Genomic DNA, 26,009 nt, shown 5'->3' with positions numbered 1-26,009 from the left:
GTAACATAAGTGGCTACCAGGTCTAGCCTTTGATGCTTTTACCTTTGGGTCTTTGCTAGGTAAAAAATACAAAACAAATACACTTGTGACTTACCCAGATTTTTTTCTTGGTTATTCAAAATATGAATCACCATCCCATGATGGAACAGTGTCACAAATGACAGCCCATCAAATGCACAAAAGCATTCACAGTTTCTTTTTTTTCCATAGCAACCTGAGTGTTCTTTGACTAACACCGTGCAGTGTGAGGCATAAAGTGGCTGTATTGAAAGTTGAGACACTTGCTCTAGTTCGTCATTCACCTGAATTGACTCATTCAATACAGTGGATTTACTGTTTTTCTTTGAACCCCAGATCTTCCCTAGCCTTCCACACGTTGACTTTGATTTCCCCAGCCACTTTTGTATGTCTTTTTTTTAGCCAATCAGATTCAAAATTCAATGTTTACCGCCTTCTACAAGGCGTAGTGACGTCTTTTAATTGGTTAACGTTCATGTGGGGAACACGGTAGTCGTCAGAATTTAATCACAGGATGTCGTCCACTTAAAAGGTATGTGTTTGTAGTTTTATAACAAGTGCATGCAAGTAGTAGATAACATGTACGAGAAGTCCAGTTTTTTAGTTAGGAGACACTTGGGAACCCATGCAGGCAGGTGAAAGGCAGATCGGGGGTCCTCACAGGCCCAGATTTAGGAAAAAAAGAGGGACGGAGATCCAAGTGAGCAGTGTGGGGAAGCCGTGTCCGGGATAAATTGTCGTACATGTGGCTGAATAAAAGGAAAACAAAGTTACAACACTCTCACACTGTCTTCATCCAACCCCCGTGCGCTCCATTTAGCTTTTGGTTCTCTTTGACCATCAAATTTTGAGTTACATGCAGGATGAGGTCAAGCCATAATTAAAAAGTGTGCTTTTTAAGAAAAACTAACTTAAATTCATGAGGCTTGGTCAACCAGAGGGGTATTCCAGAAATCGGGTTATGTGAAAACTCTGAGTAAGTTAACCCTGAAATGAAGAAAACTTTGTGTTATCCGTTCCAGAAAGAGAAGTAACTTAAACTCTGGGTCAGTTACTGCGGTAACTTACTCTGCGAACTTAACCTGCTCGCTGGCAGGTTTACTATAAGAGACCCAGAGTTTCAACCTGTCTCTTCCCACACAAAGAAAGCGGTTAATCATGGATTGGCCATTCATTCAAAATCCGATCAACATCGAAGCTGTAATAATTTGAAATGCTTTACGTCGCGAGAGAATCTTCCGACCCAGATTAGACGTTTTATCATTTCTAGAGGAATATCTTTTCAAACGCTACCGCTTTTCTTTGAACGGTATAATTTATCTCAATAACCTTCACCGACCGTGGGATGCCTGATGGTGGTACACTCGCCTGTGTTGTGTGCAGGCACCATGAGTTCGATTCCCACACACCGCAGACGAGCACTCACATCAGAGTAAACTTTATGCATAGCACTATGTTTTTTTTTTTTACAAACGGCATTTTCTTAATAATATCGGGGATACAAAGCATTACTTTGTGTGTGTGTGTGTGTGTGTGTGTGTGTGTGTGTGTGTGTGTGTGTGTGTGTGTGTGTGTGTGTGTGTGTGTGTGTGTGTGTGTGTGTGTGTGTGTGTGTGTGTGTGTGTGTGTGTGTGTGATGGGGTTCAGCTCTAAGCATGTATGTTGCTGGCTGGCATGTCTCAACATGGTAACCATTTTTTCTGAACACTAGCACAAGCAACAGATGGCTAATAAATGAACGAATGATTATTTAAATAAATATGTTATAAACATTGAAATTAATGAATGACAAAATGACAAAGGGGTAAATAAATAAATAAATGCAACAGAATAACACAATGAATGTCATTTGGAGGGAAATGGACAAATCACTTTTAAATAAAGAAATATAAAATATAATATAGTATATAATAAAATAAACAAAGAAAATACAAAGAAATAAATAAGTAAATATATAAATAAATAAAGGCGATCTTTCGATGTCAAATGAAGAGACAGGAGAGGGCTGACGTGCTTGCTCTTAGTCTGCCTTTTTACCCCTCCAGGGGCTTATTAGGGTCACGTTGTGATAAAAGAAATAGGAGAAGACAGATTCACAGCATGGGTAAGCAATCTCGCCTATCACTCAATAGCAAGGAGTGGGTGAAAGGAACAGCCAATGACTTGACATTACGCCGACTGGCACCGTGCAATAAATAATTACTATAGGATTATTTTGACATATGCAAAACTAGATACAAAAATGATTACTCCAGATATGTATCACACTTTACAAGATTGCTCCTTTTACCTATTGAAACCTAAGTGTGGGAGCTCCAGAGGTATACTTTAATTTTCATTTTCTTTTAAATTTGACAGCCAATAATATAGTGTCTGCAAATCCTTCAAAGGACAATGGGCAAAACTCTTCTCTTAAAATCTTGGAAAAAATTATCTTTGTAATGTTACTATATCATTATATTTTCATTAAAAATTGTCTGCTGTTCCTACTACGCTGTCTTTAGTGTGAACGAGTTTCGTAGTTTTGGTCATTGTGTTAAACTGAATGCACCATTTCTAACTGCTATTGGTATAAAGAACCAAAAGAAACCAATGCTGCTCTCGAGTGTTACAACACAGAAGCTTTGAAAAAGTGTTTTTAAAAAGCACGGTTTAGTTCTCATGGATTGAAGGTCACATCGACCATGAAAAAAAAAGCTTTGTTTGACTGATTCCTTTACTGGCTTATTAATATTGTTCATGTATCATGTATTTTGTTCAAATAACTACTGAGCCAACTCATCGGTCTCCCTGTCAGTGAATAAAAGAACACACACAAACTCCTTTGCACTGAAATAGTAACTTTGTCCATCACAGTCTGAACTCGCAGTGATAAATTACTAAATTGCCAGTGTTTAGGATCATTAATATGAGACAATGTGATAAGTATGACAAGACATATAACTCAACTTGCCTGAACAGATTACCAAAGCAAAACAAACAAACAAACAAAAGCACAATAATAACTACTTGGAAAAGAAAGACAAAGCGTGAAAGTGTGCACAAATGCAGCGGTGTTGTCTCAAGCTGCATGTTTCCTGCAGACCCTGTCAATCACCATTGACAATCGTGGAAATGACACAAAACCAGACTTTAATATCATTAGAGCTGAATGCTATACAACACATGTGCGACTATACTTGTGTTTGTACTGCTGTGTGTTTATATTATACATTTTTTTCAGCTTTTCATTTCCTTTTCTTGAGAAGTCAACGAACTGCCAACCCACAGCACTAAATCATAACTGATACTACATAAGGGTTTGTGTGATTGTGTATGTGTGTGCATCTATTGTATTTCTCTCATTCAAGACACATCCTATCTCCATCATTCTGATATCCATTTCCTGTTTTTCTCCATATATCAGTTATTTGCCGAGTTGGAGACCCTGAGATGCTGATACAATTGGCATTTTATTATTCATATCATACTCTAACTACGACATGACTACTCTAAATACGAGATGATCCTAGTATTAGAGCAGTGGTTCTTAACCTGGGTTCGATCAAACCCCAGGGGTTCGGTGAGTCGGTCTTTGGGGTTCGGCAGAGCCTCCATTGCGAAGGTCCGAACACACCTGATTTATTGTGTAAATTTGTGACGACATATCAGAACTGGTCTCGCAAAGGGAACAGTAGAAGTCACACAGATTCCCAGGTATGTAATTTGTTTTGAGTTCATGCATTTGGATGGATGGATGGATGGATGGATGGATGGATGGATGGATGGATGGATGGATGGATGGATGGATGGATGGATGGATGGTCTCTACACATCATTTGCACAGCTGTTCATTGTTCAGTACTAGGGCATTGATGGTACCCTTACATTAAGTAAAGACTACTTAGGTTAGGTCTGAAATGTTCTTTTTGTTAGAGATGCTTTTTACCACAATACTAGCGTGGCTCATAATAATTCTGATCTGAATTTTCTTATGTATACGGCTCTGTCTGTCACTGTCTGACCATCAATGGTATTGTGATGGGAGCCACAAAAAAGGACAGAAATCACAGATGTTTGGCCACATTTTCTCCTCCCATATATTTACTGGCTATCTTCCTTCCACTCCCTTGTGGGCCTGCCAAGCTGTCACATTGTACTGGAGCGTGTCCGTAACTCTGTTTTGTCATCCTGTCATCTTGTCTTCTCCCTTAACATCCATCTATCCACCGGGCCATTCTTCTCACAGTCTTGGTAGTCCCACTGGAATTCATGGATGGCCAAAACACTGACTTGTATCTCAGGTCAAGTGTGTTTGTTTTCAACTGTTTGTGTATGTTGTGGGGGCTGATTCTTCTTTCCCTGTCTGCTTAGCCTACATTAGTAATTCTTAGCGAGGATGACAGAGTGAAAAGCATATCACGAGCTCAAACATTTTAGCCAGCGTTTAGTCTTGTGTATGAAACTACAGCATGTTTGTGTGGGTGCACGCATGTGATGAATGGCCAGTGCCAGGCTATGCTCCCTCTGTGGCCTTGGATCAATCTGCTTATCTGTTAGCTGCCAGCACTGCCAGTGATTAACGACCAGCTCTAAACGCAGCGCATCCTTATTCATTACCGAACACGTCACACGTGTGTGCGTGCGTGAGCATGTATGTGCGTGAACAGGCACGTACAGGTGTGACTGGGTGTTATTGCACACTGACAAACACTCACTTTTCTTTTCATCACAGCCAGATGTCCCTGATGGGGACAGTCATGAGTTGGAAGGCAGAGGTGACAGACAGCTGTAAGAAGAAGTCTCAAATCTTTTTTTGCTTTTTAAAAGAAATCACCTTGATCTCATTTTTGAGGGGGTGGTTTCAGGTATACAATAATACTAATCCACAACTTAATACAAAAACATTTAAATACAAACCAACGTACACAAAACACCCAGACATCAGGGAGGTGTGGTGAGGTTCATGATTGATGAAGCACTTATTCCCTTGAGTCAGCTATACAAATATAAAGCCAAACTACTTTAAATTACTTGAAAACATGTCTGAAAAGATTTACTTTAAAACATGTCTCAAATAAGGTAAAAATAAAAGTTTTGTAAATTTGTTTTCAAACCTTTAAATTATTATTATTTCAATAGATTCCACAATTTGATGGCACAAAAACAAAATAATATGAAATATAAGGACAGGTTCATGGTTGTGTTGTTGTTGTTATTTTTGGAGATCGTTTTTTAAAGTAAAAAAATATATAGTATTATTATTATTAAATAAAGTTATTACTAAATTAAATTATTTGTTTTTGAGTACTTATTGCATTCCGGGATTCTGTTTTACAATCCTAATGGTTATACTGCTTTTTATGACATGAGTAGGCCCAACATTTTCTGTGGATTTGGAATGATAGGCAGAACAAACATAGTACCTTAATAATATTAAATTTCTGATTTTTGTGGAATAATACAAATATACAAAATTAGTTCCTGCGCTTGATGATTCCTGTTTGACAGTTTTATGCCACATTTGAATGGTAATTTTGATGCAACAGAGCCCCTTTTGCGCTGGAAAAACAAATATATGTTCTGTGGTAGTTTTTATTGTTTACTTTAAACTGTGTTGCGTTAGGATAGAAGATTCATGCATCAAATGTGTTTTAAAAAATGCAATACATTAAGAGTGCATATTTTGCAGGTATTTTGTTGTTATTTGAAACGATATTTTTGTCATACACTTTGTTAGGAAGTGTGTGGTCATATGTGGCTCCCCAGTAGGATTGCTGAAAAATGATTGCGTCCTCCAGCATTTAAGTTGCCCATCCCTGATATAGTGTAATAATTCCTAGTACACCCATATGTGACGCACATGCTGATGAGAAGTCGAAAGACTGTCTATTTGTTAGCGTGTATTGCGGGTTGTGCCTGTGACTTTTATGGCCAAGTTCATGAATAAACATGTCATCATATAATTTGTAGATGAACTACAGTGGCCTGTCATAACCTGTTTATGCAAAACAAAATAACCCTCTGAGAATTAATGCCAGTAGTTTTTGAGTGAGCACATGGACACACATATTCATGCATGTGCAATTGTGTATCTTTGTATGCGTGTCCACTTGTGATTAATTACACATCAGCAGCTTCCAATGTCATTCACTTCTTTATCTCAAGGTTACAGAGTGATGAGCCAAAGAAGATAAGTGTGTGCAAACAAAGGATTTATAAATTACCAAGCACTTGTTTAGTGTTTACCCAAACGTATCTGATCCAGTAGAACTGATTATGAATATATGGGTACATATGAGCTGGCAGTTAAATGTCAAAATAAGCAAGATAAAGAAGTAAAGTTTTAAGAACATGAGAGACAATTAAAGCAGTACAAACCCATTCTAAAGGGAAGTGAAAATCCTTGATAACCTCGTGCGTGTTTCATCTATTGATCGATCGATTGGTCGGTGATGTCGTAACTCAAGTTGACAATTGCTGAATAAAAATTACAGAAATTTAAAAGCAGAGCATATGTAGTGACACATTTACAGTTCACAAAACACAGCACTAAAGCAATTGGGTATCTCATGGCTGACTTTTGTCAATTAACATTTTTATTGCATAGAGGAAATTGAAGGAGGAGTAGGTGTGATTGGATGTCAGGTTCCACTTGGCTGTGTTTGTCTATCCACACGCATGAGTGGCATTTACTTACACTATAGGTGCAAATGAGGCTGTGTGTCACGTTTATATTAACAGGCAAAATAACAGGCACTTTGAGTGTCAGAAAAGTTTTGAAGCTTTTACTTGTGTTCCAAGAATAGGCAAATTATTATGTTTGCGCCAGGTAGAGATGAAGAAGAATGAGAGTTCAAGTCATTAATTTCCTTCATCTTCCCCATATGCAGGAAGCTTCCAACAAATTCATTTTTTTTTTTAAATCAAGCCTTATCGACTGGGTGAGCTGTCGAGCCACAAATGTAAATGGGTCTAAATTGGACATGCACTCTCCTGCAGTGTGAAGTTCCCTAAGCGGTGTCATGACATCTTCGCAGCCTCATCACCTCTGCTGTACCTCTTCCAGATTCTTATAAAACCTTGGTGTGCAGTTTCTATATGGTTTTTAAACCCCGGAAAGCAATTTCACCTGCCTGTACTACTGTCCTTAAGTGCAGCTACCATACTGTCTTAAAAATGAACACAAGAGCTAAAAAGTGACTTATAAAAGCAAAGAAGATGAAATAAAAGAAAATTCTTCTGTTATGAGTCTTTGCAAAGATGAATACACCTGACTGTTTTGAAAAGAATGACTAAGAAATGATATCTTCAGTAGGTTCAAATGCTGACAGTCTGACAATTCGGCAGGCAAGAAAGACAGCTGAAGATGCAACGAAACTCTGGACGTAAAGTACAATGGAAGCATGAGCAGGAAAGAGACCCGAGAGAGGGGTAGGGTTTGCTTGTCTCATTTGATTATTGTCAACTGCAGTTGGGATTGATGGACACATTTAGTAGAGAGTTCAGGTAGGGGGGGTTGCAAGCTACACTTATTTTGGAGAAAGGTGTCAGTTCCAGGTGTACAATATCCGGCATCACATTTTAAGTCTGACCTCATGATTGAAAGGGTAGGGCTCGACCCCTTTCTGTCGTCACATCAATCATTGTCTCATTCCCACTGCTAGGCTGAAAGCTTTTCTGTAACACACTGACCTTACCTCTTCTCATGCCACATGCGGGGCCAATGAGACAACACATGACCCGCATACTCTCAGGTCAGATGCAGCATTTCCACATAATGCAGCAAAAGGATGAAGCTTGACATGTTGGAATAAAGTAGGCTTCACATTCTCTTTTGTGTGCTTAGTTTCAATTTATTTTTACAGAACTTCAACCAACTAAAGAAAGACTTGCGAAATAGCACCTTTAGCTTATATGCCAAGAATGAAAGAACTAAAGAGCCATAGCCATGCACATTAGTGGTCTGTAGGGACAGACAAGCAGTCAAAATAAATAATGCCCAAAATAAATAATGCCCACTAAGAAAAGAATGGGGCATTTGCAAACCTAAAGATTGGCAGATTAGATAAAGTTACAGAAAAAATAAGATGAACAGCAGCGTATTTAGCAAGGTTGCGTGCGCATCATTTGAATTTGGATGATTACGATTCAGATTTTTTCAATTCAATTCCGGTTCCTTACGTTTCTCAGTCCCACTTCTCAATCCCCAAAAAAGGAGGGGTTCATTTTGATTATTATATCATTATCAACTCTCATTTGAATCTTCTTTAATTTTGTGTTTTTTTTTTTTTTTTTGTGAACAGAAGGGAGCACATGTTGCAAATGTCACCCTTGCCAAAAACATCTCTAAGCTTCTCAAAAGTTTTATCCTTCTTGCGGGATATTATTTCTGCCCGAAAAATTACCAGAAAGTTTATTTTGTAAGATTGTTGTGAATATGCAAAGTTCACAATCCCAAAGTTCCTGTTCTGAAAAACTAATTACTGGGCTTGGTTGTGCCCCAAACTAAAGATGCAATCTGAGTTCATCTTTCAAAGCACATATTCTCTTTTGAGGATCTTATGCAGCCAGTTTGAAACATCAGTGGTTGGTTGACTTCAATCTCAAGGGCAATCAAAATTTCAAGAAGTCACTTCACTCATTGTAGCCCATACCAACACACAGTGTGCACGCACACATGCGCACACACAAACACAATATCCAAACGGAACAAAGAGAGACCTTTCTTGGCCCATTGTTGTTGTTTCTGAGCACCACACAAACCTCACTTCTACCGTACACATGCCTGGACAAACCAAGGACATAATAAGTGAGGAGAGATAGTTAAAAAGAGAATAAGTAACAAAGGGTGATGAAAAAAATATCAAAATCCTTGTGGTGACAAGGATATCGTGTGATAGAATTGAAAGTAGGAAAAAACAGACATGGAAATTGAGATTGGGAAGAAAGTCTTATGTGAAGGAAGATGGAATGTGAATTTGTAAATCTATTGGAACAGTTGAGTCAATGAGTAAACTTACAGGCAGACAGAAAGTTTTATAAACCTTAAGTATTTCTTATTCCTTTCAATTTCTATTCATAGATAGGTACTGACCCCTGGGGTCGGCAACCTATGGCTTGCAAGCCAGATATGGCTCCTTTGGCGACGTTAAAAACGTTATTAATAAGAATACATTAATACACTCAAAAAAATGGTGGTCTTAATTAAAATACATGCATTTAATTGTATTTAACATATCGGTTTTTTCTAAATGGTATGGCTCTCACGGGAAATCATTTTTAAAAAACGGGCATTTATGGATGGCTCTGTCCGCCAAAAAGGTTCCCGACCCCTGCTTTAAACCATAAATATTGAATGTTCATGATGTACAACTAAGCTGTATTCTCCCATAATTCTGCATTTCCGCGTACAAACTACCACAACAAACAAAAACACTTTTCGTGGTCCCTCCGCTCAAAAAACAGTTTACAGGGGGCTTCATTTGGTTTGCAGCTAGTAACCACGAGACAGAATTTGCAGTTATCACACACTATGAAAAGCATGAACAAATCGACATGTTTAAGTTCAAAGATCAGGATAAAATACAGTCAAGCACTTGCCGCTCTAGTTAAGTACAGAGACTTCGTTTTTCTTGCCAAGGTCACATGGAAAGGGAATTGAGAAAAAAAAGTTTGGCATTTCGCATGGCTTCACTGTCTTTTCTCATTATTCCTTTTATTATGACAATTGTCAGAAATGTACTGTAAATCATTTCCCGCCATGCTCATCATGATTACTGAGTTAGGAGCGAGGCAACAACTCTGCAGTGTGTTTGGGCACACTAGCAGCCATCTGAAGCTTGTTGCTATCTAGCTGCTTCTGCATAAGTAGCACAGAGATTTGATCAACCTTTGATTACCCGCGGTGACGTGAGCCCAGCAGATCTTTTTGGGGCTGTCTCTGTGGTTCTTCTTCTTCTTCTATATCCTTTGACGGTTGACTCACCATCTAATGCGTATTTTCTTTTCAATGTGTTTTAATGAGGCGCAAAATGCAAATTTTGACCACAAACTGCAATGCGAAATTGCTCATTTTGAGCCTTGCAGACTTGGACATACAGGTATGTGCAGAATGGAGCCTTATTCCCAAACTGAGCTCAATATCCCTGCTCATTCAGAAAGCAATCAGAGGCTTTGTGGCTTTGCTTTATTTTAATCACACCCAGCATTACTGATGTAATTTGTCATTAGGAGAATGAAGCAACTTTTAATTGAGTCTCTACTGTTTGGGAGCTGATTACAACTCCAACCCATCTCATTGGGGTATTTTTGTGTTGTGTTGGATTCTTTTCCATATGAATCATTAATTTTATTTTTATCATTTGATTATTGTGACTGTGTGTATGTGTGTGTGTGTGTGTGTGTGTGTGTGTGTGTGTGTGTGTGTGTGTGCGTGTGCGCGTGCGTGTGCGTGCATGATACAGTGCATGTGTGTATGCATGAGTGTGTGTGTGTTTTCCTTGTGTGCAAATGTATTCAGAGTGAATGGTCTGGGTGAATCTATTGCAGCCTTCCCTTTTATAACCTCACCTATCAGTTACACCATTCCACAGTCCCAAGGTGAAATGCAGAAATTCACAAAAAGGTTAGTGCACTGCATTATTGGATAGTCAACAAGATTTGAATCAAGCAGGAAAATAACGATCCTTGTGATTCATCAAAGCATGGTGGTTTTTCAAGGAGTTTGAGTGTGGTATTAAATACATACTCTGTGACAACACAAGTAGGCTGACGTGAGCAAAAGCTAGGTAGCTTGTGCATATATAATAATGTACCAGCAGCATTTTTTGAAAACAGACTGGTTCTCTCAGGTTGATTTTTCTTGTTCATGATGCAGACTTGACAGTCCAGTGGCTAAGACTGTATTTGCAACAGATGTGAAGGTGACCGGAAAAATACACAGAAAAAAGTTTATCTATTGAATTTCAAGTTTCCCAAGAGCCATTTTGGACAGCCGACTCTCTTCCAAGTGCTTAAAACTTATCTTATCTAAGGAATGTGGAGCTCAAACAAACAAATAAGTTGTGGCCTTAAGGTGGCACTTTGGAGGACAAAACTATACCGCAATGCTTGAGAATTTTTCATTATAGACGATTGTAAAGTCCAACATGCACACATGAATTTTGGCATATTTTGACCAGTCCTTAAAGGCATCATTACATTCCAACAGTAGTTCCAACTTCTAGAACAGTGGAATTAGTTTTATATGCGCATTCACCGAACCCCTCGTTAGTGAAAATTATTATTTTTTTAAATTCAAGACATCAATGTTTTTTACTGGTGCACAAAATGAGCCGTGCATGAACATCACCTTGTTCAAAGGACAACACCAACACAATGCATGAACTCACAACAAATCACATACTGGCAAATCAGAATTTACACAATAAATCAGGTTTCTTCGGACCTCCTCAGTGGAGGCTTTGTCGAACCCCTGAGACCGACTCACCGAACCCCTACTGCAGTGGTTCTTAACCTTTTTGGAGGTACCGAACCCCATCAGGTTCATATGTGCATTCACCGAACCCCTCTTGGGGGGTTGCTACCGGTGTGTTCGGCCATCCGTGGACGGACGGGGAGGGTGCTACCGGTGTGATCGGCCATCCGCGGACGGACGGGGGGGGTGCTACCGGTGTGTTCGGCCATACGGGGAGATGGGGGGGGGCACCGGTGTACTACAGGTGTGTTCGGGCATCCACAAACGATGGGGGGGCGGGGGGCTGGGGGTGCTACCGGACATACCAGCTCTGCCGAACCCCTGAAGCCGACTCACCAAACCCCTGGGGTTCGATCGAACCCAGGTTAAGAACCACTGCCCTAGTGTTTAGATTGAACCCAGGTTAAGAACCACTGTTGTAGAATCAATGGCAATAGGCCAGTAGCAATGGTGCCAATCTACTCTAGGTAGCAAATTGCACACCGGCATTGTAGGAATAAGGCAAGCAACTATAACTACTTACCTTCCAAATGACAATGGCTGCGTACAAAAGTACAGTTCTTACATAGGAGACTAAGGGCTATTTATACTTGATGCCAAAATGTGCCAATAGTGTCACAAGAAATTTAAATGGGAAAAAAAACATTTTAACGATATACGTATAGTATGTGTGTGCATGTAGATGAGTGTGTGTGTGTGTGAGTGTGTGTGTGCGTGGGTGTGCGTGTGCGTGCGTGTGTTTGTGTGTGTGTGTGTGTGTGTGTGTGTGTGTGTGTGTGTGTGTGTGTGTGTCTGTGTGTGTGTGTGTGCGTGCGTGTGCGTGTGTGTGCACCTGTTTGTAAACGGGAGGGAATTTCAATAATGGTATTTCTGGATACATCCCAAGTTATTACTGTAAATCAGGCAGGCTTTCCAGATCTATAGCATAAAGTAACACTCCCTCCGGTGCGTAACAGCTGCCACAAACTGTCTTATAAAAATTACATGAATATGGATGACAACAAAAAATAAATTTGGTGGAATGACAAAGAGATGGAAGAACAAAGTGAGTGAGGAAAACTGAAACAGAATGATAAACCAGAAAAATAAAATGGAAAACAGTAGAAAGAGCATAGACAGAAAAAGAGTGAAAATAAATACAAGAGGGTTTTTGATAAAGAACAGGGGTAGAGGGTTGGTGGAGGGCAATACGGACAAGAACAGAAAGTCAGGGATTGAAAGAATAAATATTTTGCTTTGATTGCAAAATTAGTGTGTGGTCTTATTTTTTGTTGTGCTGCCTTAAACATGACTAGGTCATAACATACATTTCCTCATCTCTCTGGGTATTTTCAGGGGACTAAAGAAATATTTTGCACACTTTCACCCAACTATTACAGCCAACAATGACACATTAACCAATGGCAAATGATGCTACATTAATATGGCTAGCCTTTCAATATGTCCGCCGGCAGTGCATTGTGGGAGTTGCAGAAAAGGTTGAACCCTTCTGCTTGTATTAGATACATTTTATTTCCTTACCTTTCAAATGCACCTGTTAAAAGTTTAAAATTTAAATACATTCTAGATATCGTCACTCGTCTAAACACGCTACTCTAATTTTTATTACATTTGTGCAATATTAATTAGGCAGAAAAAAAGACGTTTTTATCCCTCTGCTACCTGCTGTTGACTGAAACTGACAACACAGTACCCACGGGCTCACTTGGCGGACGACATCCCATGACCAAACCCAGAAAATAGGTGACATGGAAAATCATGTTGGTGACCCCTGCCCTCCAACAAATATATACCTAATTCAATTTTAGTTTCCTTCGTCAGATAATCATTGCAAAAATCTCCTTCTGGTGTCACACACTATCCACTTCATAGTCAAGGTCAGGCCAGTGGATTAAAATACAAAACACAGTTTGAGTGCTCTGGGACTCCAAACAAATTCTAAAATGTTAACTAATTCTGTGTGCGTGTGTTTGTTTGTGTGTGTGCGTGTGTGTGTGTGTGTGTGTGTGTGTGCGTGCGTGCGTGCGTGTGTGCATGTGTGCGTGTTTTACATATAAAAAATCCATTAATGCGCTCAGCTTAATACAGTAATTAAATATTGGAGGTAGAGGCTTTGCAAAGCTTTATCTGTTGTTCATCTATATCTGTAAGGCTGGGAATATGGCCTTGAATTTTTTCTCGTAAAAATCAACTTTCTTTTTTAACAATTTTTTCCCTCCTTCACTTTCAGAAACAGCAAATGACAATGAAACAATTCATAAGTTTTGCTGTTCATTTCTCATAAAATAATATAACATGTTTTTACTCTCAACATTTAAAATATTTTTTTTTACAGACAAGTCTTTACTAATGGAAAAATTACTTTCTAGTCAGAACTTTTTGCCTGTATTTTAACATCAACACAAAATGGTCAACAATTTATATTGATAAATGGAGCAGTCAAAATGAATGGCTTGACTGGTCAATGTCTGTTGTCAAGTCAGAGACCAACACCACACCCCTGTAGCTTTCTCCCCGTTGTTTGTTATATATAGTTGTATGGGTGAGGCTTGGCGACCTCAGCTAAAGATTTACAGCTTGGCAAACACATCTTGAGTCAAACGTTTCCAACATGTTGATAAATTACTGTTTTGCAAAACACAAAAGGGCGCCATGTCTTTGGCTATGTTCAGTGCGACTTAGCCCTTCTTTGCAATCCACCAGGCTCCTTTCTTCATAGAGAAATCAAGGTGAAAATGATACAGTTCACGTTGTTTATTGTATGGAATTAAAGTAGCTAGTTCACTTTTTTTTTATTATTCCCTAGAGGATTAGGAAAAGTGTTCACAACGGTGTTGATCGAAAAATGTGTGCAAATCAGGAGGTATGTGCAATCAATCTAATTTTTGGTAAGAGGCAACCTGGACGAGACCTGTGATTATCTGACCGACCCGTCCAGAGCGTCGCCTTGCTCTTGCCCAAAGTCAGCTGGAATAGGCTCCAGCTCTCTCATAGTCCTAATGAGGACAAGCGCTATAGACAATGAATGGATGGCACGCTACACAGATCCCCAATCGTCCAATATACTAAAGACTGCTTGGTGTGGGAAAATAGCAACCTTGAACATTGTGCCAAGTGCAACCATGATTCAGCCATCTTTACCTCCAGTGGTTGTGATCTTAAAACTGCAATGTTGTCCAACAGATCTGACCTCCGTTCTACACACAGTCAAAATAAAACTGCTGCTTGTTCCACACTGCGTCAAAAAATATGTAAGAGATTGCAACAAAAATATCCCACTGTACATGATCTGCCCATATTTGTTTCAAATGTCCTTTACAACAAAACAGAATTGATAAATACTGTTTCTGGCCAGGAAACAAAAAGAGTTTCTTCGTGAAGAGAGACACCGGACATATTTATGCAGAAGGCACAGCAGTATGACTTTATTTGTTAATTAAGTCTCCCCCAAACACAAACAGGATTAGCTCCGCTCTAAAGACAGCTACAGTATTTTGTGTTCTATTAAGAATCCGGATACTTGCTCACTCGCTCTGTCCCTCTCTCTCTCATGATTTCATGTTTTGAATGGGAATTTTAAGTCCTCAGTGTAAAATGAAGGGAATGTTAACAGGCCCCTGTTACATCCACAATAAGTTTAGACCATTGAAAGTGATAAATTGTGAGTGCCATTTTCCTCTTGATGATCATCATACCACCAAGTTGTAAAAGACTGAAGAGACACACACCGAAACACATCCACTCACCCCGCAGACATATCCCCAGCATTACTAGGCCAGGAACTATTACAGAAGTGCTGTGGTTGCATCTGCTCTTGAGTGTGTGTTCAGCCCTGAGCGTGTCATCTATTTCAGCAACCTTTCCGTCTTGCCGTTAACACAACTGAACACTCAGCGCCTCTAAAGTCTGTAGGTTGTAGAAGGACGTGCTTCAGCACAGATCTGAAACATGTCGCTTGGTTCAGGGGACAAAGGAAAAGGGAATGAATAATTTCATGCTAGACATATATATTGAGATATAGCGGTGGAGCTATAGCTGTTTTTTATGTCTCTGACTTTTTTTTTTTGGGGGGGGGGGGGGGGGGGGGGCAGTGACCAGCATAAGGAACCTCTTCTCCACTATGTAAGAAGAATTATTTTATTAAGTGGCAAAATATGTTTGTTTTTGGTAGCCTAGCTTTAAGTGGCTGATGTTAGGATAGGGAATTATACAAACTCCATCCATCCATCCATCTATCCATCCATCCATCCTAAGGGCAATTTGGAGTGCTCAAACGGCCTAGCAAGCATCTTTTTTGGATGTGGTAGGAAACCGGAGTGCCCGGAGAAAACCCACGCAGGAACGGGGAGAACATGGACACTCCACACAGGGAGGGCTGAAGGTGGGATCGAACCCGCACCATCCTAACTGTGAGGCGGACGTGCTAACCAGTGCGGCACCAAGCCGATATATACAAGTTCATCATTTATAATTTGGGAGGGGGGGGGCAATCTGCTGCAAATAGGAGTGAGTTTGATTCTCAGGTATAGAAAAATTGGTCCCGGTGGCCCCAACAAGTGCACATGAAAAAAGTTGCTCGATAAAGAGCTACTCTTTGTCTGTCTTTCAGATCATATTAACGGTATGTGAATGAATGCATCAGATTTTATGTAGCGCTATTCTGGACACTCAAAGGTACTTTACAATGGATGCACGATTCATGCGCTCACATATTCACACTCTGGTGGTGGTTATCTACATAAGTAGCTACAGTTGCCCTGCAGGGCAGGCTGACAGAGCCGTGGCTGCCAGTGTGCGCCTATGGCCCTGCCGACAACCACCAAACATTTGGACTATGCCAGTGTGAGTGGCACTGGAGGCAAGGTGAGTGAAGTGTCTTGCCCAAGGACACAACAACACATGACTTGGAGAGAGTGGGATTCGAACAGCCGACCCTCGGGGTTACTGAATGACCCGATCTACTGAGCCACAGTCGCCACAAGTGTGTGTATGATTAGCCTATGTTACAAAAATGACTGGAAGTGAAAAACGTATTCCCACGTCACAGTGACATTGTTGAAGAGCAAGCATATCATGCTAGTATATTTCCTTGTACCAGTACTGTGATAAGAAATGTTACTCAAGCATCAACCCAAAGGCAAACACAGTCGCCATACATTGGCAGTCAACACAACAGTGAGCTGTGTATGGGCATGTCTTTTGTTCTGTATCAGAAAGTGCATTTTACAAACATGAGTTATGCCCGCACGTTGGCTGGCATGGTTTGTTTGTGTGTATGTGTGTGTATATGTGTGCGTTTGTGTATGTATGTTTTTGCAGTGCTAGACTGCCATCTACAGGCAGTTTCTGTACAGAACCAGAATTGCAAACAGCCGGTGGCCATCCGCAAGCTGTGGCCTTGTATTCACTCTCACTATGGGAACAGGGAGTGTTTCATCCAAGTGTGTATCTGTGTGTTGGATTGTGTACGCAAGAGATTCAACAGCCACACTGCAGAAGCTGTAAAGGTGACAGATGAAGAATAAGGAAATAGCTGTGTGTGTCCGAGCATGTCCACTCTCTTCTTCTCATTCCTGTAGTCAGACATGACCTTTCCTTATCCTTCCAGCATCCCCACACCCTCACCCCATGATGCTTTTCTCCTCCTTTTCTTTTGTCAATTGACATGTTGACTGTGTGATTGTCACATCTTCCTACGGCCACCAAAATGTGACTCACAGTCAACATGATCACATATTGTTCTATGTATATTTGTTCTAAGTTTTTTTTTTTTCCGACAGGGTTTGCCAAACTGAGTATTTGTTCAAGTTGTTGTCAACACTTCTCTGACATCCTTTGTGATATATAATGTTTTCCCAGTTGCTGGTTCATGACTATCTCATCCTCCACTGTGTTACAGAATCATAGCCCCCCCTCTCTCCTGGTCTTATCTTACATGTACCTGGATTAAAAGATGTTTTTTTTTTCTAGATTACCTTCCATAAATTCAGTCCTTATATAGCATCTAAGTAGCATTTGATGCTTTTGATGAAATCTGTTTTGAATATTTTTGTTTGTGCATTTTAAACTGCAACCATGGTGAGCCAGGGTTAGTAGATAACAGTGGAAAGATTTTGGACCTTGTCGTGTTTAGGCTGAGTTGCTTACACACCCTCCCATGCTTTCACATCCTTGCTTTAATTCTCACAAACTGTTTATTAATCATCTCCCACAGAGACACAGCTTCAGTCATCTTCCGCTCTGACTTCCTCCCTCTCTGCAGTCCCTCTGCTGGGGTTAATGCATGACATGGCGGGAGGCAGGAGCTTTAGCTGTGGGGGTTTGTTGAGGTGAGGAGACACTCATCCTGTCATCTCCGAGCGATTAGATTTTAACTCACCAGGCGAACACTTTCCTGAAACTTGGCCAAGAACACAATGATGCTTATGTCATGAGAATAGGTTCTTCGTCTGGGGTTGGACTTGGTTTGAGTTAAGCCCTAAGAAACATACAGTGAATCCCTTCATCTTCTTGGTTCAGCATTTGCACATTTGCAGGTTATTATTTTGCTTTAAACCTTTCCCTGTTATTCACAGGAAAATTCATCTCTTTATTGTTCTGTTTTCAGGTGCCATCTGTGAGTAATCAAACTCTAAAAGGGAACCTCAATTACTTGATTTTCATTATTTGTGGAAGTGATCTGTCCATTTTCCCTACAAATAACATATTGTATTTTGCTGTTACATTAATATTTATTTATTTGGTGACATGATGAACAACTGCTTAGCACATCTACATCACAGTGCAGAAGTTATGGGTTTGAATCCTGGTTTCGGGATTCCTGTGTGGAGTTTGCATGTTCTCGTGCCTGAGTGGGTTTTCTTCAGGTGCTTATTTTCTGTCTGCGTTCCAAATATGCAAAATATGTAAATTGAAGACCAAATTGTCCGCAGGTGCGAATGTTAATGGTTGTTTGTCAATGTTTGCCCTGCAACTGGCTAGCGACCGGTTCAGGGTATACACCTCTTGCTCAAAGCCAGCACGCCTTTGACCCGTTAGAAGGATAGCTTGTTCGGATGGATGAATGGATGGATGGATGGAGGGATGGATGGAGGGATAGATGATGGATCGTATCCAGTAATGTTTGGTGAAGATATGTCAATTTAAAGATCGGGAACTAAATAGGTGGAGAATGAAGAAAATTTTGATCGGTACTTATTTCTCATAACTTGACTTTTATATTCTGTGTGATTAATTATTCTTTGAAAGTCCATTTGTCGTGGTCTCTCTTGAACTATTTGGAAATAAAATATATAACAAAAATAACATATAAATAAAGATTTCTCCACAAAAAACAAGTGTCACCATAAATTGTCCTCTTGTGATCATAGAGATGTGTTCTTAAAAAGGAAATATTAAGTTAATTTTAAATAAAAGCAGAGATTGTCAAAACATGATAAATATTCATTTTTTAAAAAAAATCTATTTCATAATTAAAAAGAAGGCTAATGTTTTACAACCTGATAACACTGAACATTGTTCAGTTGTCTTTTTATTTTTTTTCCTTCCAATGGTGAGACACTTGGGCTTGTGCTTCACTAAAGATTTTAGATAGTTTTGGTGGCATTGAGGCTCCTATTGTGATCAAACTCTTCTCCAAACACAGTCTGTTTCTCTGCTTTCTTTTGATCACAGATATTGCAGAGAAGGAGGCTTCAAGTAAATATGAAGAGGCACAGGGATAGTAGCTGTTCCACAGCATTCTGGTCCAGGTCAAGGTGCTCATGTTTCAGTTCATAACCAAAAGTGTGACCATGGCAAAACTTCATCTGGAGGCCACGATCAGAGGATATTGCCAAGAGTTTTTCTTGATCGGTGACTGGAAACATGCTTTACTTTGCTTTGTTTCTCACCCAATCCAGCTGTGCATATTTCTCCTCCATATCAGAAACGTAAAAATGAAAATCCTGATTCAACTTGGTCAAAAAGTCCTACCAATTCGACTGGGGTTCTGTCCACATCCTCACTAGAGAGAATCTCATTCAGCTCAGGAAAGTAAGAGGAATTCTCCGGTGCACAGGCCTTTCTTCACAGTTCTGAAGCCATCCACTGCGTCATACAGCTTTAAAATACTGGTGTCCTTGCTCTTTAGTTAATTCAGTTTTTGGAATCTGCCAGATCGCACAGCTTTGCAATCTGTGTCCTGAAGCAAAGTGACATGGGGAGATCTGTGCTCAATCAAAAAGGCATGTACATTGGATCTTAATTCCAACAACCAGTTGAGTATTCACCCAAGAAAGAGCCAGTGCACTTGTGTGCAGCAGCAGTTGTAGGTGCTCAGCTCACATATTTTTTCAGAGGCGGTGAAACTGGAGTGCGTTAAGTGGCCTAGACTTTATGAAACGAATAACTTGAATGCTGCAAAACATCATAGAACACCAGGCTCATTTTCATGGATGGCAATAGCTCCTTGTGTATGATTCAGTGAGTCAGTCACGTCAGGATTTTCTTTTTTATGCTCGCTATTAATCCTTTTATGCTACACGATGCAGCAGTGCAAACTGAGACGCAACATTGACAACATCAAATATGTCCTCTTCTGGGTTTTTTTTTTGTTTTTTTTGCCCTCAAAACGTTTGGAGAATAGTATATGCATTCCCATTGACATTCATGGCTTTATCCAGCTGATCACGTTCCAGCTACTCTGAGGCAAACAGTCATTTTACAAAGGTCCGATCTTTATTTTCTTCTCTGCATTTAGCAGCATAGTTTCAGCCAATACTAAGGGGCACACCTACATACAGCCCCATTTGAGAACCACTGGACGAGAGCAACCAAAAATTTACATATCAAAGCTTACCTGACTGACACCGGTCCTCCTGGGAGGTCAAGTTGACATGCATTTGACTTTTTTTCCTTAATTGGTGGCGCAAGTAAGACACAAACTACTTTTGTCTTAGGGATGGGGACAGAGTAGGAATAAACTTGTAGCACACTTGTCATACACACAATAGTGACAATATGTATAAAATTTAAAACAGTATTTTAAGTTTAGCTGTAAAACCACCTATGTGGGGTCAGTTGGGGTTCAATTCATCTTTGCATAAGTGAGGTGTGTAGTTTTAGACTCGGTCCATGTGCCTGAGACAATGTCTGATGCAATTTGGCGTTATATACACAAAATTGAATTTAATGTTCCCCATATATACACATCTGAATTGGAACATTGTTCACAAATCACTACAAATCGCAGTTGTCAAAGATACAGTTGGACAGCATTATTGGTGACATTTTATCATGAAATTGACAGTTTACAGCTAAGGTGAATTGACAGAAGGACAGATGAGAAACCACAAGAGTACTTGATGTGCAAGAAATGAAATAAAAGTGAGACCAAGACGTTCAGGAAAACATAAGAAGGAAAGAGGTGACCTAAGAAAGTATGGGGCGCTGAGTGGAGTGAGCTGAGGAGACAAGAATACAAGCAGATGTGATGTAAGCCAGACATAGATTTGGGAAAGGCCAAACAAGAGGCATATGTCAACGTGTATGTCAGATAGGAGAGTATGGAAGAACTGAAGGAGCTATGCAGGTTGAACAGAGATCATGATGGGTGGGATATGCAGCAGTTTGGAGGATCAGGACAAAGATGAAAATGTGTTGACAGGTGGCAGTAATGTACTGGATAAATGGAAAGGAATAATACTTTGAGGGAAAATAGTGTATAAGGAAGTCTGGAATGACAGTTATGTTGGAATAGGACAATCCATGTACGTACAGTATGAGTCCTATGGGACGGTGGTGAGATGCGCCATGGGTGTGACAGAGGAGCCCCTTCCTATTTACAATAGTTGATGAACAGGCTAACAGATTAGATTAGACTGTAAACCCCTTTGGACCATGATGTTTGCAGATGACATTGGGATCTGCAGTGACAGCATGGAGCAGGTGGAGGAACATATAGAAAGGTGAAGGTATGCAATTACAAAATACAGAAGAAAAACAATATGTGCATGAATGAGAAAGGTAGAAGGAGAAGAGCGAGGTTACTGTTTGTTCTGTGCCTGTGTGTGATGTAAAAGTACATTCTCACCGCTGCCTGAAGGACAGAAGAATGTACTGTACATTACAAAATGGAAACGAAACACTCCAAATGGATAGCAAAGCATATAAGCGACTAGAAATTGAACCAGGAGTTGTCATGTCAATAAATGAACGAGTGAACATTAGAGGCTAAAGAGACAAGGATTTGATATGATGGTGACGAGCAGAATTTTTCACGGAACAGTTGTTCCATTTATTTACTACGAGGGGGGTTAAAAACAAACAGAAACTCAATGATGCATTTTCATGCCATTCGGTGAACGTAACGGGATAAGCTCCATCAGATGTGCCAAGAGACATTTTATTCCACCTGATGAGTTCTTTTCAAAGCAAAGCCTTCTCCTGTCTTTTGTGATTCCCCTAATGGCAGCTCACATGCTTCCAGCGCTAATGGGCATAGATTTAAAAGCTATCATAATCCTTTTGAAAAAGAAAGCAGCAGATCACTGACTTTATAAGCAGTCTTTCTTCTGTCTGCAACATATTCACAAAAGGTGTGTATGTGAGGGCTTCAGAAAAAGCCTGATGTTGAGTGAGAAGCAGAAGTAAACTGACTCGGGGCAAAGTAGCAAACAGATAAATGGCCTGATTTGTTGGTTGATCGAGCAGCACTTGTCGATTGAAACCCTTTTCAGTGGCTGGCGTGCAAGAAAGGACCAAGACTGGAGTGAAAAAAAAAAAAGAAAGAACTTGGGGGGGAAAAAAAGACATGAAAGTGCAAACTGCAAAGCAGGAGATAGATGGAGGCCGCCAAGGAGACAAAAGCTTTTGGAAACAACACAAAAGCCTACATGTTAGTTGTCATTTGACTTGGGGGAATTTTAGAAATGACAACCCACCCCTGAGTTGAAAGAGAAGGCATAAACAAGAAAAGGGCATGAATAGGCTGCAAGGGAGTTATGAAATATTTTGGGTGCACAAAAGCAAAGACTCCAGCTTCTGAGGAGGGGGAGTATAAGTGTTCATGTTTGTGTGTATGTGAAACCATGCAACTCCAAAGTGAACGTGTCTCCGCCCATGTCACCCAGAACAACAGTTGTCATGGGAACAAGCTGTCAGAGGAAAAGGCGCATTTCCATCAGTCTTTGTTCTTCATGTTAATGTAATACAATGACACCACCCCAAACCAGCACATGCACACACACACGAACACATTATTTACCACCAGACGCAACATGTTTAAGCAAAACAAGAAAAGTCAGCAAGAGACATCATGTCCGAAGTTACGTACACAGTATACAATGTGTATATACAAGTACACAAACTATGGTTGAAGTTGTCAATATGCTAACATGAACACAGGAAGTGGTAAAGGAATATAAGAAAATGGGTAAATGACTTGCACGCACACGTCACGTCACCAGACACGCTCTGTTATTTACCAGTCATTCATGTCATTGTGGCATCCATGGACCAATCACACACCTCTGCGATAGAATCCGGACATCTTGTGACTGATCACCGTTCTGCACGTTTACTTAGTCATGGTGACAGACTCGTAGTGGCGGCTATAGCGACTACAGATGAGATAAACCGCAAGGGTGAGTCCAGAGGCAGGCATGTGGAGGCTCACCGACACCCGGACGAGCTGTCTGCCCGAAATCCAGAGATACGCCTTAGTTATTCAAATGGTAGCCCTTTTTTTGATTGCCCCTCACTGTTGTAGCGTCCTGGTGCAAATAACTGTCTACCAATTCTCAAAGTGTGGCATTTTTCACATTAGCGCGTCAAAATATTTGCTTTTGGTGGAGGGCATTTAGGCCTGTGACACCAGCGTCCGGCGCTTTACCGTGTTTTGTACGTTTTTGTACTTTCTTAAATACTTTTTCGACCTGAGAAAATTTTGTAGGCGCAAGAGTGCACAACGTGTTCTAATTTGATTAAGTGTAGTTTATTATGATGTCAGTACAATACTATTCAAATGCTGAACAATGACTTGAACATCTTGGCAAGTTGACCACAGGAACACAAGGAAAGCAAATTAAAACCAAAATCAAATCATGACATCATATGGTATACAGTGTCTTTTTTTTTGTCATGTCGCCATAATGATGGAGCATATCACAGGGATAAATAAATGACTCATATCCTTGTTGACTCTGACGACAATGGAGGAGATGCGACAGGACTTCAGGAAATCAGGATGTTCTGCGGAGGTTGGGCTTGTATCTGAGTAAAAACACACAAGGTAATAAGATCATTGTGACCAAACACATCATCAAGCATGAGTAGTGTGTTTGTAAACATGTGCTTGGGGTCGTCATTGTGCAGGGCATTTGATGCCCTTTGTCGATGCTGCCCATAATGTTGCAATCTGTTTTCTTTGCATTTACTCTACAAGTAAAGATAATGAATTCATTATCCTTCAAAACAGCAAATGCGTTCTTTCCATTTGTGCCAATTTCCAAACAACACCTGCTGCATCCTATCAATTTCCATACTTCATTCTCCTTATTATAGCATTGAAATCCAGCTCAATATCCTTTGAATCGACGTTGTTATTTGTGCGTTGTGTGAAAGCACGTTTTGTCATCTCTGTTAAGCACTGATGAAATCCTCATTCACGGATCATCTAAGCAGCAACTTCAATTAGAACAAGGAGAACATGCTTTGTTTATCCTGGGAGTTATCATTTTTTTGCTTACCTATTTATAATTTTACTATTTAATTAATTAAGGATTTTCACTGCACAAAAGCTGCTTCGAATATGCATAGCAGTCCAGATGCATCTGGCACATTATACAACTATCTTCAGGTGCAGATGAAGCAACCACTTTTTTTTACATTTTCATTCTCCTCTCCTTGTCTTGCAATATGGTGATTTTTAATCACCTAATATCATGGCGCAGTGAACAGATTGCTATTTTGAGTAGAGGCCACATGAGACTAAACATAGAGGGGGAGTCAGAGAGGACGCACCTAATTCAGAGAGAGAGAGAAAGAGAGAGAGAGAGAGAGAGAGAGAGAGAGAGAGAGAGAAGAGAGAGAGAGAGAGAGAGAGAGAGAGAGAGAGAGAGAGACAGAGAGAGAGAGACAGAGAGAGAGACAGAGAGAGAGACAGAGAGAGAGACAGAGAGAGACAGAGAGACAGAGAGAGAGAGAGTCCCCATCCATCCATCCATTTTCAAGCTCAAAATGTCATTTTGGAATAGTCGACTGCACAACCCCATGTGGCAAATTACTATTACTTGTTAATTTGATTGTCTATTTTGGATTTTCATGTTTATTCCTGTATGAAATGTGTTTGCGTGTTCCATATTTTCTGGAAGAAAATGCAGGAGTACCACTATTGTAACTTGCAAAGACGCTAATGTTTTTGTCAAATCATGACATACTTAAACCTGCACTTTCTTCACGCTCTTATTCTTAAAGTCCCAGCATCCTGTATCGCATGTTATGTTATCATTCTGCCATTACCAGTATTGGGTAAAGTATGGGGCCAATGGGGCAATGGTCTTATGTATCCACACCAGTGGGGCATCAACAGCACCATTTCCTCGTTGACGATTTTTTTTTTTAAATGACAGCAAAATGTCTATACTCCAAACAAACGTCAACCAAAAAAACACTCTCACCAACACATCCAGAACCCACGAGCATTATCAATAATCTACTGAGGTGAGGCCAAGGATAATATGCATAATACATTAAAAGCACATTAAAGCAGTCTGACAAGTTCTTTGAATCGCAACGCTAATTGGTGAAAAATTATCAAAAGGAATAAGGAATAAATATCCTGATTCTAGATTAATAATATCTTTGATGTCTGATATAAATCAGATTGTCTGAAATGAAGAAATATACTACAGTAAACTCAGTATATTGTGTTTCATTATTTGCACTTTGCGAATACAGCCATTTTAAAAGCAGCCCACAGCGAATGGATTGGAAAGTGGTGACGTCTTTCACTGGAGTACTTATTCAAATTATTCATGACACTTTGAAAGAAGATTGAGCGCTGCCAAAGTCAGTTCATTTTTAGATTTTTCATTGTTTTTGTAAAATAATTGTGTGTGCTAGTTGCGCGTGTGACCTGGATCTTGGTTAATGCTTAAATGCGTAGCTGGCCTTCATTAGCTTAATGCCCTCCCCGGTTCACTTCATATTGCCCCTCGACCATCTATGGGAAATGTAACATCATTTTTATAGAGCAGAAAAGCAATGTTCAATATGCGATAAACTATGACACTCTTGTATTTTAGTCCCTGCATCGTGACATTCTCCCAGTTCACATTTTTGAGAAATGGTATTTCGACTTTAATCAGAAAAGTTTCTGCACTTTTTTGTCTGTCAGCATTTCATGTACTAGGTGGAAGTGGGATCAAGTGGAAATGTACGGAACCTTGTGTCAGTGCGGCCAATCCTATTGGTTGGAGACAAAGCTCAGTAATGAGCATCGAGGTCAGCATTTTCTATTTCTGAGACTACAGCAGAAATACATTGCATCTGC

Source organism: Syngnathus floridae, chromosome 4, assembly GCF_059516105.1.
Source record: "Syngnathus floridae isolate MCC-2025c chromosome 4, RoL_Sflo_1.0, whole genome shotgun sequence".
Taxonomy (NCBI): domain Eukaryota; kingdom Metazoa; phylum Chordata; class Actinopteri; order Syngnathiformes; family Syngnathidae; genus Syngnathus; species Syngnathus floridae.
The sequence above is the reverse complement of the archived record's forward strand: the minus strand, read 5'-3'. Positions refer to the sequence as shown.